At 45.6% G+C, this 14,918-nt stretch overlaps 1 protein-coding gene across 4 annotated transcripts in view; it reads right to left on the bottom strand.

Moving 5' to 3' along the window:
• Col14a1 (collagen type XIV alpha 1 chain) overlaps window positions 1-13,335 on the bottom strand; it is a 215,110-nt gene extending 201,775 nt beyond the window's left edge. For all 4 annotated transcript variants that reach the window (XM_029548078.1, XM_021216500.2, XM_029548079.1 and 1 more), the window contains exon 1: window positions 13,086-13,335. The gene's annotated coding sequence lies outside the window, so the exon portion shown is untranslated. The remainder of the gene's footprint in view (window positions 1-13,085) is intronic.
• Between the last annotated feature and the right edge of the window lie 1,583 nt (window positions 13,336-14,918).

The raw sequence follows: 14,918 nt of genomic DNA, 5'->3' as shown, positions 1-14,918 counted from the left end.
AAGAAGAAGAAGAAGAAGAAGAAGAAGAAGAAGAAGAAGAAGAAGAAGAAGAAGAAGAAGAAGAAGAAGAAGAAGAAGAAGAAGAAGAAGAAGCAGCAGCCCAGGCTGTCCTTAATCCTCTTTCCTCAACCTCCCAAATGCCAGTGGTACAGGTGTGAGCCACCATGCCAGGTTTATATAAATTTCTCTAGCATTTCTACTCTGAGGTCTTTGATAGCAGACTATCCAGAGAAAATTCCTGCCATAGCAGGAAATTAGTAAAAGTTGACTTTTTTAATCTCCCAGTTTCTAAAGCTTGGCAAGAGACTCTGATAGATGAATGTTTAATGCAGCATATCTTGCTTATTGAGCCTCAAGTATTTTAAGTTGCTCTCATGACACTTCTCCCTGGCCTGAATGTTCCTCTTCTGAAAGATGCTAGCTCAGTCTTTGTAGCAGATCTAATCTAGCAAGGCACATAACAACTAGGCTTTAGGCTAGAGACCAGGCTGAAAGATAATTTTTCATCGACTCTGGAAAAAACTTCATTAAGAGAGAGATAAGGTCCCTAAGAGTCCTCTCCAAGTGTATAAAAGCTATAGCTAGGCAGAAGGCCAGTGCCGCCATCGGGTTGTGACACTAAAGCCCGGTGACCTGCTTAGAGGAGCTTCCTAATGCTATATATACTCTTGGGACATAGCCTTGTTAGTGGCAGCCACAAATGACCTCAAGGCTTAGCTGAGTTTTGCCGGAAGAGGAACGTCAGGGTCATTTGGATCTGAGTCCGGACTATCCTAGGAATTTTCTTCCCATTCTGAGCCATAGATCTCATCTTGCTTTTCTGGCTTCTTCCAGACCCTCCAGGGTCATTCTGCTTTGTGATCTAACCCAGCGCCTTTTCACCAGGGGACTGGAAATAAAGGAGGAGACTTTCTGTTTGCAACGCTGTGATGCAAATAGTGGGGTCCTCACCCCCCACTGAAAATGCCATTGGGGGAGGCAACTGCTTCCTGCACACTGCCCAGAATGAACGAATACTTTGGTGGCCACACAAAGAGGGACATTTAGTTACTCCAGACGGGCCCTCTGCTCTCCTTTGCAGCATCACATGCTGTTAAAGTAGCTTCTCTTAGGATTGCACAACACACAAAAGGAGAGCTGGGAGATGGCCAGCTTGCGTCTCCACTTGGGAGTCAGCCCTTTGCTACTAATTGCTTTATCCAAATTCTCATAACAGTGACTTAGCATCCAAGGTTTCGAAGACTAAACCAGGTCCCCATGAGGCAAGATTAGGACTATGATTCATCGCAAGGATCCCAAGATTCTGTCCATCTGTGTGAGCCTCCTGCATAGAGAGTTCTGGTGCCAGAACTTAGTCCTGGACTGAATTTGTGCCGCCCATTGGTGCATTGGCTTACCACAGAACCTCTTTCAACAGCTGCCAATCAGACATTCCTAGTCCAAAGTCTCCTCTGGGGAGATTCCTTCCAGGCTCACACACCTTTGATGCATTAACTTAGCATCATTTGTAAAACTAAGTTCAATTTGTGCTGCTAAATTTGCAAGCTGTGTCAATGACCAAGGTTGACTTATAGTTTTCTTGAGTAATCTTGGTGTCACGATTATTTAGAAAGTATCCTAATATGATCTTTGTCCTGTCCAATGACCCTGCTCCTTCTTGATGCTGATTCATGGACAACCTTTGCCATTTTCTCTTTCTCTCTTATTTTAGATCTACTTCATTTTCCAATGTCTTGCTCTGGTTTATATGTCTCCACATAATTTTTTACTTCATACATGGATTTTGTGTTCACTAGTGTGCCGCGGCACTACCTCGGCTCCAACTGTTTCTTTTCCACTTATAATCACAAAATCAGTATGTTTTATATATATATGACTTGTGCAATTTGCCATTTTTGAGAGGAAAGTTCTGCTACATTGTCAAGTTCATTGCTTTCTTTTTCAGCTTATCTTTGCATTTGTCATTAATACTCTTCTGTTTTAACTTTGGTTTGATAGCAAGATGTTCTTTTTGTTCTTCTTTATTGTTTTGTTTAGTTCTTCCTTTGCTGCTGAACAGGTATGGACAGCATCACAAAGGCTTTTACTTCCTGTTTAACCCAAGAGTTACTTCAGGGAATGCAGTAAGACATAAATCTCCCTCAGTGTGGTGGTGCAATCCTTCACTCCCAGCACTGGGGAAGCAGAGGCTGAAGACCTGGGTGTTCAAGGCTCACCTCTGCTACATAGCAGGCTTGGGGCTAGTCCGAATTAGATAAGTCTTTGTCTTCAAATTTAATAATAAACCAGCCGGACGTGGTGGCGCACGCCTTTAATCCCAGCACTCGGGAGGCAGAGGCAGGTAGATTTCAGATTTTGAGGCCAGCCTGGTCTACAAAGTGTCCAGGACAGCCAGAGCTATACAGAGAAACCCTGTCTCGAAAAGCAAATAATAATAATAATAATAATAATAATAATAATAATAATAATAAACCATAGTTCTATAAGCTATCAAAGTGATATAACTGACCTGCCCTTCAACCTCGGTATTCTGGCTTGACGTCAGAATTTTACAGTGTATCTGGAAGAATATATGACTATTCTCCTTGTGTAATTCATTCGTAAAGTAATCAGAGAAGAGGTGGAATGTCCGGTGGTATTGTGAATATAGCGTTTCAGCTTGAATTGATTTATTTCAGGTGAGAAAACTGATTCACAGAGACTGAGCAGCCCTTACGTGCAAGGACTTGAGCAGATCCCAGCAGGCAGCCTCGGTCTCCTTAGATATCTATCAATCAGATAATTATCCATGGATCCCATTACATGCGCAGAAAAGCAGCCACAAAAATCTCTTTCTCAAATGAAGTGTCCATTCTTGAGAATTCCTTCCCCAAACATGGTAACTCTAGGTTTCAAGTAAGCTAGGCAAGGAAACTGGCCATATCTGTCTCATAGACTATTTTTTTTTCACTTTACATCTCGATTGCTGTCTCCGCTACACACACACACACACACACACAGAGTCCATCCCCTGACCCCTATTCCCTTTTCTTCTGATACCAGGTTATAGGCATGAAATCTCATGCATCTATTCTAAGAGCTTTTGTCTTTTTATCAAAGCATTGCAGTTCCTGTGTCCAGTTGCTGCATGACAATAATTGACATGTGGCATTTAAAGCGAACACATTTCAAATCTTTTAGCTAGTTAAGTACCTCCTCTTAGCAGGAACTTTGGGAGGAAACAGCTCTGTTTATAAGAGGGGAACTAAAGCTTGCACACAGAGCCTATCTTTAAGTTCCTTTTGTTGTTTACTTTAAGTTAGGATGAGCAATGGCATACTGGGAGAAGTAGAATCTTAGTTTTCCCAAGCTTTTCTGCCAAGTCACCAAACTTTTGGACAGAGTAGTAGAGACAAGAAAAGTCTCCATTTCTATTTAAGTGCCATGAGATATTTTAAAATTTACACACACACACACACACGCACACACACACACACACACACACACAAATGTCAAAGCCTCATTTGTTGAAACTTTGCCCAAGAGTCTGAATAAATAAATAAAACTCTGCTTTCATTTTTTTCCCCCTTCTTCTTAAAAATATTGTATCAGAAATGGCTACTTAGTTCTGAAATCAGAAGGTACAAATCAAACTTGGGGAGAGTTAGCAATGCAAAGCAGGAGTGTGGTCAAGACACTGTCGTAACACTGACAAACAGCCTTCGAGCATCCCTATCAGTGACCATTCAGCCTGCTTCTGGTTTGTATATTTGTTTTATCAAATTGCATTTGTGTAATTAGGTTTAATAAAGAGCAAAGACCCAAGAGAAGCCATTAACCAGTGCTTACAAGCACGCAAAGAATTCTCAGCTTACCATACAGCCGGTTTTATCAAAAAATTCCTTCAAATATTTATTCAATAGTTGTACCACTTGCCAAGACTTAGACATATACACAAGTAAAGCTTGAAGAGTATTCCCACCAATCATTGTTGGATTTACAAAATAAACCCTACAAACGTAAACAGAATTGTCCTTAGCCACCTGTTCTACATGCAGATGCTGCTGACCCAGGATCTGAGAAAGACAGTTATTTATGGCACTGGAATTGTCTTTCTAACACTTACAGAGCTGCACGCCATGCGTTCCCCCACTGGAGCTCACTTACAATTCCGTTAACAAGCTAACCGGGAAGCTAAGAGAAAAATGAAGCAGGACGGAATGGTAGCTCAAAATGGTGACATGTCCTTGACAACGATGTCAGTAAGATAATGTTTATCCCTGGGAAGGTTGTGATAGGGTGGAATTTTATTCATCTGTAAAGAAAAATGAAATCACGACATTTGCAGGAAAATGGATGGAACAGGAAAATACTCTGTGAAGCAAGGCACCTTAGACCCAGAAAGACATGCACTGCATAAAGACACGCAAAAAAGAGATTTTAATTTTCATATGTATGTGTGGAGGGTCTAATATGGCTAAAACTCACAAAGCCAGAGAGGGAACCATGAAATGGGAAAGGATGTCTTAAGAAGGGTAGATAAGAGGGGGGAAGAGCCATATAATCTGTATGACATGAAGGCAGGAGAAGGGTGCTGAGGAAGAAGGGGACCAGCAGGCATGTAGGGGTGTGGGGCAGGGACCTACAAAAACAGTATGAAAATGCCATGCTGAGAGACATTACCTTGGAGAGATGGCTTAATGGTTAAGAGCACTGGCTGCTCTTCCAGAGGTTCTGATTTCAATTCCCAGCAACCACATGGTGGCTGACAACCATCTGTAATGGGATCTGATTCCCCTTCCGATATGCATGGAGACAGAGCATTCATATACAGAAAATAGATGAATAAGTAAATGTTTATAAGTTAAAAACATTACCTTGTATGTTGATTTTTTTAAAAAAACTAATTTTTTAAAAACCACCATAATAGCACTCAAAAAGTTCTAATTTTGGGTCTGGAGAGATGGCTCAGCGGTTATGAGCACTGACTGCTCTTCTGAAGGTCCTGAGTTCAAATCCCAGCAACCACATGGTAGCTCATAACCATCCATAATGAGATCTGACTCCCTCTTCTGGAATGTCTGAAGGCAGCTACGATGTACTTACATATAATAAATGATAAATCTTTTTTAAAAAATGTTTGTTCCCTGAAATTTAAAAAAAAAAAAAAAAAAGTTCTAATTTTGGCCTCTGGGTGATAGATTAACGGAAAGGAAAAGGAAACAGTGATAAGCGATGATTTTGCAACCTAGACAGGGGCTGCAGAAGGAAGGAGAACAAAGAGCCTTCTATCTCCCTCACAGCAAGGGTGTAGGACCGGCTTGGCAGAAAGGTTTAAGCTGAAGATCCAGATAATTATGAAGGCAGCCATTGCTTGCCTGTGCAAACTGCTGTAGACCGTTCTGAGCACATTCCTACCCGTTTTTAATCATTCTCCAGAGAGAACTCCAGGAAGGAGTTGGAAACCTGCTTTCTGACCATCTGAGACGCATCACCCAAGAGCCATTCGCAGGTTTCTTAAGAAAAAAGGCTTTGCGGTTGTCAAGGACAAGTTTGGGCAGAGAAGGAATGGAGAGATGTGAGCATGTTTTCGGCCCAGGAAAACTGAGAGTAAGACGTATGTAACAAATGTCTTCATCCATTTAAAGTCTTCATGCAGAAGGGAAAACTGGATTCTTTGGTGCGCCTTCAAAAAAGAGGTTTGGATTGATGCAAATTCAAAGTCCAACGCTGAGGAGAGTTGACTTTCCTTTGTTAGAAAACTGGGGTCACAATCTGGGTAAGTTTTACCTGTAAGAAATGTCTCCAGAGAACAACAATATGAACTAGCCAGTACCCCTAGAGCTCCCAGGGACGAAACCACCAACCAAAGAGTATACATGGTGCGACTCATGGCTCCAGCTACATACGCAGCAGAGGACGGCCTAGTCGGTCATCAATGGGAGGAGAGGCCCTTGGTCCTGTGAAGGCTCTATTCCCCAGTGTAGGGGAATATGAGGGCCAGGAAGCAGGAGTGGGTGGGTTGGGGAGCAGGAGGAGGGGGAAAGGGGAGGGGTTTTTGGAGGGAGATAGGACAGGGGATAACACTTGAAATGTAAATAAAGAAAATATCTAATAAAAAATTCCTAATAAAAAAGAAAGAAAGAAAGAAAGAAAGAAAGAAAGAAAGAAAGAAAGAAAGAAAGAAAGAAAGAAAGAAAGAAATGTGTCCTGCTTGAGCAAGTGTGATTAAACGGTATTCAAGACAAGATGCCGTCAACACTCCCTTTCCAGTATCGTTTGTTCATAAGGTCTTGTTAGTTTGTTTGCATGTCAGGGTTCCTTTGTTGTTTATTTGTCTGTTGCTGTTTGGTTGGGTTTTGTTGCTGTTGTTGTTTGTTTAAGACCGGGACACACACACACATACACACACACATACTCACACACACACACACACACACACACACACACACATGCCAAGCTGAGGAAATGGCTTGCTGGGAAATTGTTTGGCAAGTGTAAGGACGAGACGTCCAGCACTCATAAGAGGGCTAAGAGAGTCAGACGGTGGCCTTGAATCCTGCCTTGGGGAGAAGGAGAGACAGTAGATGGCCAGAGTGAGCTGAGTAGGTGGAGCGGCCAAAGCAACAGGATCTGTGTTCAAGGGAGAGGCCCTACTTCAATATGCAAGGTAGAGAATGATCAAGGGAAATGTCCAAAGTCAACCTTAGACCTATACACACACATACACTCACATACATGTGCGCACACACACACATGTGCACACACACGCATACAAGCATGGACACACACATGAACAGGTATGTTATACACACACATACACATAAAAAAAGACAAGTCCTCACACTCCCATGACACACATACATGTACTTGCACACACACATACTGTGCACACACACACACGCATACAAGCATGGACACACACATGAACAGGCATGTTATACACACACATACACATAAAGAAGACAAGTCCTCACACTCCCATGACACACATACATGTACTTGCACACACACATACACATGTGCACACACACACACATACAAGCATGGGCACACACATGAACAGGCATGTTATACACACACATACACACACATACAAAAGACAAGTCCTCACCCTCCCATGGGCCCATCTGGTCTAGGAATCTCTCCGCAAACCCCTCGGAGTCTAGGCTGAGTTGCCAGCTAAAGCTAACCATCGCAATGCTGATCACAGAATGCCAAAGGACTGCCCTTCCTCCTTCAGGAGGGAAGCTTTACCAAGAGCCACAGATCTCATCTGGGTCTAAAAACGGCTTTATAGGTGGCACCAGCATCCAGGCTCCCAAGGGGCAGCAACGCCCAGCTAGCTTGGTGGCCTTAGAAATTCTTTTACCTTTCTAGATATTGATACTGGAAGACCTCAGATGGCATTTTAGCTCATAACTTCACAAATTCATACGTATACTCAGCAATAAATATGGATTAGTTTTCAATAAGTGACCAGTGTCGAGTTCAAAAGTTGTGTTGTGTTGGATGACTTCCAATCGGCTTCAGGTAGATGGCACTTGAAATCAGCAGTCACCTGTCAGACGTGAGCCTCGAGGCTGGATGGTCCTGAGGGGAGTGCACTACTTTCTTCCAATAGCGTGGGGCTCTCCAGAGGTGCCACTTTTCACTAGCTCTTCCTAGGAAGTTAGCAATGGCCCCGTGAGCTATTCCTTTATACAAGAGGTATTAGAAACTGGCCCCAGACATGCAGCTATGGAATGAGTTGGGAAAATAGCTAAGCAAGTTAAGTGCTTGACACTCAAACGTTAAGATTCTCTGTGCACCAGCCCCCAGAACCCACATGAGCAACACATGGTAGCATGCGTTTTTATTCTCCATGCTGGGCAGGCAGAGATTGAAGGATTCCTGGAGCCCATCGGCCAGCCAAACTAGTGTAATTGGTGAGCTCCAAGCCAGTAAGAGATCTTATCTCAAACAAAAGTAGAAATGGCTCCTGAGGAGGGTTACCCAAGGGTGGCCTCTGGTCTCCATGGTTAATCACTTCTGAGCATATACTCACTTATACAAATGTATACACACCACACGCGCGCACACACACACACACACACACACAGAGCTGTTTCAATACTCTTAAACTTGATATGTAAGTTTTGAGATAGAAGCCAGAGCCATCCCAGAAGCACAGCAAAGTAGTGACAGCTTCTTGACACAAGAATGTTCCATCATCTGGCTTTCGTCTCCCCTCCACTCCTGCTTCTGAGGACTGACAGAACTCCTCCACCAGGGAAGTAAGAGCTTATCTTAATCAAATGTCTGTCCTCAGCAGAGGGCTAAGGTCCCTTCTCACCTTAGGCATCTCCATTCAGAAATGCTTCCCTGGTCCCCCCAGTGAGAGGCAGAAGGCTCTCCCCTGGTGCCTAAGATGCTAACTTTTATTTCCCATTCTGTGGGTTTATCATTGAACTGTAGTTGTCAGTTGCACTTCTACTTAGAGAAGTGCTTACGCAATACTGTACTTTGGGTATTTAGCACAGTGACAGTATATGTCAATATGCTGGGCTGGAGAGGAAGACAGACAATCAGATTCATTGTTTTAAAGTCTCCATTCAATGTGTGCTCTTCTCCACAGAAACCAAGACAAAAGCTCATCCAGGAGAGCATCTATGATAAAGGGCTCCTGACGGCCTGTGGCAGAGGCTCGCCTCCCTCTACCACCATGTTCACAAGCAGCTCAAGTACATTCTAGAAAGAAAGAGTCTGGTACCACTCCCTTTAGGGACATCTGCCAGGGTAATTTCAGCAGCCACTAACAGAAAAAATGCAACATGGCCATTGGTTTAGAACCAGGCATGGTGGCTCCCAGGGGAACCATCCCAGCACATGGGAGGCTGAGACAAGAGGATGGCTGTGAGTCCAAGGCTACATAGGTGGCGGCAGCTGGTTATGCAGTGAGGTCCTGGCTTAAAAGGACGCAGGAGAGGGATGCGAGACTGTGCAGTGGGTAAAAGTGTGTGTTGTACAAGCATGATGACCTGAGTTCAAACCCACAGGGAAAGGAGAGAACTAACTCCAAAAGTTTGACCTCTGACCTGCACATGGGTACATGGCATATGTACACCCACACACCCACGCATACACAGCACATACAGGAAAAATAGGAGGGAACGAGAAAAAAAATGTTGTAGGGGTGCTACAGATTTGAATTGTTCAACCTTGGGGGAATTTGGGTCGCTAAGCTCTGCACTTCAACTTCACTCTTGGCTCTCATGACGCCCCACAGATGTTCCTCTCTAGTCACAATGATAGAGCCAAAAAGAAAAAGAAAGAGAAAAAAAGAAACTATAGAAGTTTTTGAGAGGAAAAAAGAAGAAGAAAAAAAAGCAGGAGGAAAAAAAAGAGAGAGAGAGACCACTTTTGTCAACCAGATTCTGAAGTCAGCTTGGTCCTCAGAAGTCTCTAAATCCCCCTGCCTCCCACCCTCTCTGCGAGCCAAGCACATCTTCTCTCATTCTAATTATATCAAGTATTTTGTTTTGGGCTGGTGAGATGGCTCAGTGGGAAAGAGGTCCGGAGTTCAAATCCCAGCAACCACATGGTGGCCCATAACCATCCGTAACAAGATCTGACGCCCTCTTCTGGAGTGTCTGAAGACAGCTACAGTGTACTTATATATAATAAATAAATAAATCTTTAAAAAAAAAAGTATTTTGTTTTAGTGACAGAAAGCTGAGTAATACATCTTCTAACACATGCATACACACACATACACACACACAGAGAGAGAGAGAGAGAGAGAGAGAGAGAGAGAGAGAGAGAGAGATCATTATCCCCATGAGAACAGGAAGCAGTCTACACTCAAGGCTTAATGTCTAGAGGAGTCACTGGACCTTTGCCCCTCTTTATTTTTTTACAAGGAGTAAACAAGAATGGTTACTTCCTTGACATCTTGACATCCATCACTCTCAGGGACATATTTTCTGAGACAAAAGTCACTGATGGTTGCTTCCCTTTAAACTTGCTTCCCATCCTCTTCTCCATTACCAGTCCCTCCCAGCAATCATCTAGGGTCTCCTGCACCAGTGCCACAACCTCAGATAAAGCGTTAGCTCAGCGCTGCTCCAACAGCACAGCCTCCGCATGCAGGAATTCAAAAAGACTTAAATTGTCAATTATACTCTGCGGGCCAGGAAAACAGCGGTCACTTGGCTGAATTTGATGAAGAGTGACTGCAAAGCTGAAGTCACATCTCTACGGAGGATGTTGGCAACAGCCAGGCCAAAAGAAAAGAAACAGGGAAAAGATCCTTGTGTTCTCATTGGTGATAGTGAGAAGTGACATCTAAGAGGAATGTGCCCTGTGGGGTCTTCCTAGTCGGTGAGGGGCTCCCTGGACTTGCTCTTCAGTTTCTCTCCTTTGCTCAGCCTATCCTGGAGGCCAGGATAGTTCTGAAAAGCATGGAAGGCTAGAGACTTCTCTGAAATCTTCAGCTGGACTCTGAGAGGGCCAGGACCAGGGCCAAAAAGCTCCTCCCATCCATCCTGAACCCTGGGAGTCATCCAAAACTGCTCCAGGAACACTGACAGGTTCCAAGGAATCCTGCCCAGAGAATTAATTATTAAGAGGCCTCACTAGGGTGGCTCCTGTCCCTTCTAACGGACCTGTTGGAGGTCAGGGCTGTAGTGGAGGTTCAGGATTATCCTGGTTCAGGGACCCCGAGGCAGAAGGAGAAGATGCCCAGTGCTTATTAAAAGACTAAAAGGATGCCCTATGTAATATGGGTAAAGTTTAATGGTATCCTAGTAGATGAAAAAAAATTAATCACAAAGGGCTTATGCAGTATAATTCCATGTATATGAAATCCACAGAGACTGGATGACAGACCAGAAAGAATTGAGGAATTACTATCCAGAGCTGTAGGTTTTCTTTTGGAGATGCTAAAAATGTTCTATTTCTTTTCAGAATTTAAAAAAAAAAAAAAAAAAAAAAAGTGTATTTGGTGTGGATGTCCATGGAGACAAGAAGAGGCTATCCAATCCCCTGGGGCTGGAATTACAGGTGTTTATGAGTTGCCAAATGTCCCTGCTTGGAGCCAAACTCAGACCCTCTCTAGAAGAGCAGTGGGTGTTCTTGACCACTAAGCCACGTCTCCAGAAACCTAAAATAATCCTTAATTTGGGATGTGGACTGCACATTTTAAATATACTAAAAGCTCTTGAGTTATACACTCTAAATGTGTGGATTGTATCCTGTGTGAAATGATTATCAAGTAAAATGTTTACAACACAAACAAGGAACCAGGCACGGTGGCGTATGCCTGTAATGCCAGCACTGGGGGAACTAAGGCAAGAGGATCCTAGAGTTCCTAGCCAGCTGGGACTACCTGATGAGTTCCAGACCAGTCAGGGTACAACCTGTCACAACAAAATAAATAACAAAACAAACCAACCAAACCATTAAAGAAATGCATTCCCAAATCTGGCATTGGGTCCAGGTGCAACAAAACCCCCTCCGTGTTATCCTCTTAACTTCAGATCTAAATTCCATCTATCCATCCACCCATCCATTCACCTACCCGCCCATCTCTAATGTAATAGTGAGGCTGCCTGCAGAGCTGGAGTTCCTCTTCAGCGACAGAACACCCAATCTCCTCACAGTACAGCCACCCGGAGCTGCCTGCTACTCCATCCTGTAAAGAAGTGCCTTTGGTCCTTTGGTAGAAGCTGAAGCCAGGACCTCCAGTAACTGAGGATGGAGAAATCTCATTTTCCCCTAACCATGGTGTCACAGAGGGCTTCCTCCTCTTTCTCTTCTGACTGTTTCTACTCCACTTCAACACTTGGCTGCCAGCAAACAACTGCAAGGCTTCCAGCACAGTTAAAGCCAGGCGGTGGTGCACACACCTGCAATCCTGCATTTGGGAGGTGGAGACAGAAGGAATGTGAGCCCAAGGACTCCCTCTGTTCTGAAGAAAACTTTTAGACCAGCCTGAGCTACATACCACTCTGCCTAAATAAATAGATCTTTCTTTCTTGGAACTCCAGTCAGATCTAGAAATCATTTTCTGGCAGTTGGCGAGGGGTGGGGAGTGGGGAGCCGGGGGTGGGAAGTGGGAGAGGGATTCATACCACTGTGAGAACTGCATGTAAGCGTCTTCAGAGGTGCTCTTCAGGGCAAGTTAACAGCTCTCCTGGACTTTGCCTAAGCAACCCTGAGCTCTCCAGCACAAGACTAGCTACCCACTGAGCACCCAAGAACTCAGCACCAAGTTTGCATAATAACTCCAAACCGTGGTGGGTAACTAAAGCTACTCACGGGGGCTCCTGTTAACGTTGGAGCCTAACCAGCCCTGCTCCAGACTGTGTGCAGACTGTATGCTAAAGCCCAACTTCTGCAGATGCTTCGGATGCCCAGAAGCAGAATGCAAGAGGAGTTCGCAAAAATAAAGGGAAAAAAATTGAGTGAAGAAGGTTCCTGCAGCAGCTTAGCTTGGCGGTTCCTCTAAAGCAGCAACACTAGCAGCTTGGTATCATTCTACTGTCTATGAGCTATCCCCTGGCTAACCCCCTTTCCGTGCAGAGCCTGGTCCACCGCTGCCCTGATGTGCAGCAACAGTCCAGTGAATGCTTGAGTGGGTTCAAGGACCAAGGACTGGTCTCCCAATCCACTGCCAAATAGAATCTAAACAACGTTGTGCTCTATGCGTACACGGTGATTCCAAACGAATCCCTACGCCTTTACCAATTGAACTTGCTGGAGCCACCAATACAGAGCGGACAAATGCAGCTAATTCCAGCACGGCGCCCACCGCCCACAGCACACAGACAACACGGGAGGGAGGGATCCTCAGAGAGAAACGAAGGTCTCTTTTGCTGTCCCGCACACCAGTCGGTCACTCAGCGCGCCTGCAATCTCTCTGCCCTGTGGTCCCCAGACAAGCATCTATCTGGGTGCACAGTCTCCTAGCTCACCCCTAAGGTCCCCGGCCACCCCGCGGGCACACGTGCAATGGATGGTCCTGGCAATGGCATCCGTCTGCAGGTGGCTCTCACTAGGGCTCTTTCTTCACCTATGGACTATGCAAAGCCGAGCGGGAAAACGGTAGGGAAAGACAAACTGACCTGTGCAGGGCAACGTTCCAGCCCAGGTTGGGGACCTCTTGGCGCCTAGGGAAGATTAGCCGCCGGTTGGCTCTTAGCGGACCACTGCCCTGGCTCGCTTCCCTCAGAGTACCCTTTCTTAATTAGCTTCTCTTTCCTGTCGTTCACTCTGTCCTCTCCTTGTCCCTCTCCCGTCGCTTCCTGCCCTACAGAGCTTCCTTCCCCTCGCCTCTCACCCAGGATCAGATAAGAGGAAAGAAACCGCTGCGCGAGCCAATTATAAAGCCAAAGGTGGCGACGGGGGCGGGAAGTGGGGAGACAGACCCCCACTTTCTCTCCTCCTCCTCCTCTCCAACATCCCCGCCCCGCTCTAGTTGCAGAGGAGCCCGCCCCACTCCTTCCAAGTTCAGCCCAAGGACTGGCAGCCGACCCAGGTGAGCGTGGCAGCCGGGTATAGAACGCAGTTGATGAGCCTCTGGGTCCCCCCCAAACCCCACACTAAGCAGTGCCCTGTGCCCCCACATCAGAACCCCGAGTCACTTTGGGAAATCCCCAGCATTCGTCCAGGCTCCATTCCCAAAGATGAGCTTTGCCTTCCCACAATGGGTCCCCTTTCCCTTGCTCTTCAAGTCCTAGGGACCAGCACAGTAAGGTCGCCAAGGGTAGACATTTATTCAAAGACAATCGACTGGAAGAATGCTAAATTGGAGGGTTTTCTTGGTCGTAGAAACAAAATATGGACAGTTTTATGCTGTTGGACCTGCAGATCTCCTTTCCCCATGCTCAGAGATTACGGTCAGTAGGTTTGAGCGAATCCGAAGGACCCATCGTCTATAAAACTCCTGGGACTCTGGTCCGTGCGAGCCACACCCTTTGAGAAGTCCTGCTCTGAGATGGCTAGAGATGCTCAGAGCTCTTGGTGGCTGGGGACTGGGCCTGAGTTCTTGTCCTCTGGGCGTTTTTTAAAAGGTCATCTTCCCATTTTGTGTCAGGTTAGCAAAAACCCAGGCGCCCAGTGTCACACCAGAAGTTGTCATCAGCTCAAATGGAGAGCGGGAGTTGCCTACACGCCGACCATTTGTGAGAAAAGACCAAAAAGACTGTGATCTCATCACTTCCAAGAGCAGGCGGTAGAGAAACGTGAGAGGTAATCTCATACGTTCCCGAACCTGCCTCCAAAAATGCCCTTCTGAGAGCACAGGCAGGGATGCTCCACACCATTCAAGGCGATTCCTGAGACACGCTAGCCTTCCAAGCTGTCCCTTAGGCTTTCTCCAAATTTGCGTACTGTTGGCCTCTCTGCCCAGTTTCTGAACTTCGCTTTAAAGTGAAAAGGACGGCTATAGCCTCCTCCCTGAGACCCCGGGACGGGATCAGTCTTGGCTTCAACTCAGCCACAGAGAGAAGACTGCAGCTTGAAGATCTTTCTGTGCTTCATTTATGTTCGCTATTCGCCCGGGTTCCTCGGCAGACGGACGCAGATTCTAAGAACCCGCACGCGAGACTGCAGGGTGAGAGCGCCACCTGCCGCCTGCGTGGGGTTGGCGAACTGAAACAGACTTTTCTGACAATTTAAGTATTTATTTGTTCCTTGGATATGTATCCTTTCCAATGTTTTACTCCTCAAATGTCTATTAATATCCCCTTTTAATAATGTACCAGGGTGCCGGTGGCCACTGTAAACATCGTTCTAAAAAAGATGGAAGCCGGGCGTGGTGGCGCACGCCTTTAATCCCAGCACTCGGGAGGCAGAGGCAGGCAAATTTCTGAGTTCGAGGCCAGCCTGGTCTACAGAGTGAGTTCCAGGACAGCCAGGGCTACACAGAGAAACCCTGTCTCGAAAAACCAAAAAAA

The sequence above is a fragment of the Mus pahari genome, chromosome 17 (genome assembly GCF_900095145.1).
Source record: "Mus pahari chromosome 17, PAHARI_EIJ_v1.1, whole genome shotgun sequence".
NCBI classification, from domain to species: domain Eukaryota; kingdom Metazoa; phylum Chordata; class Mammalia; order Rodentia; family Muridae; genus Mus; species Mus pahari.
Note: the sequence above shows the minus strand (reverse complement) of the source record. Positions and strands in the feature narration are given on the sequence as shown.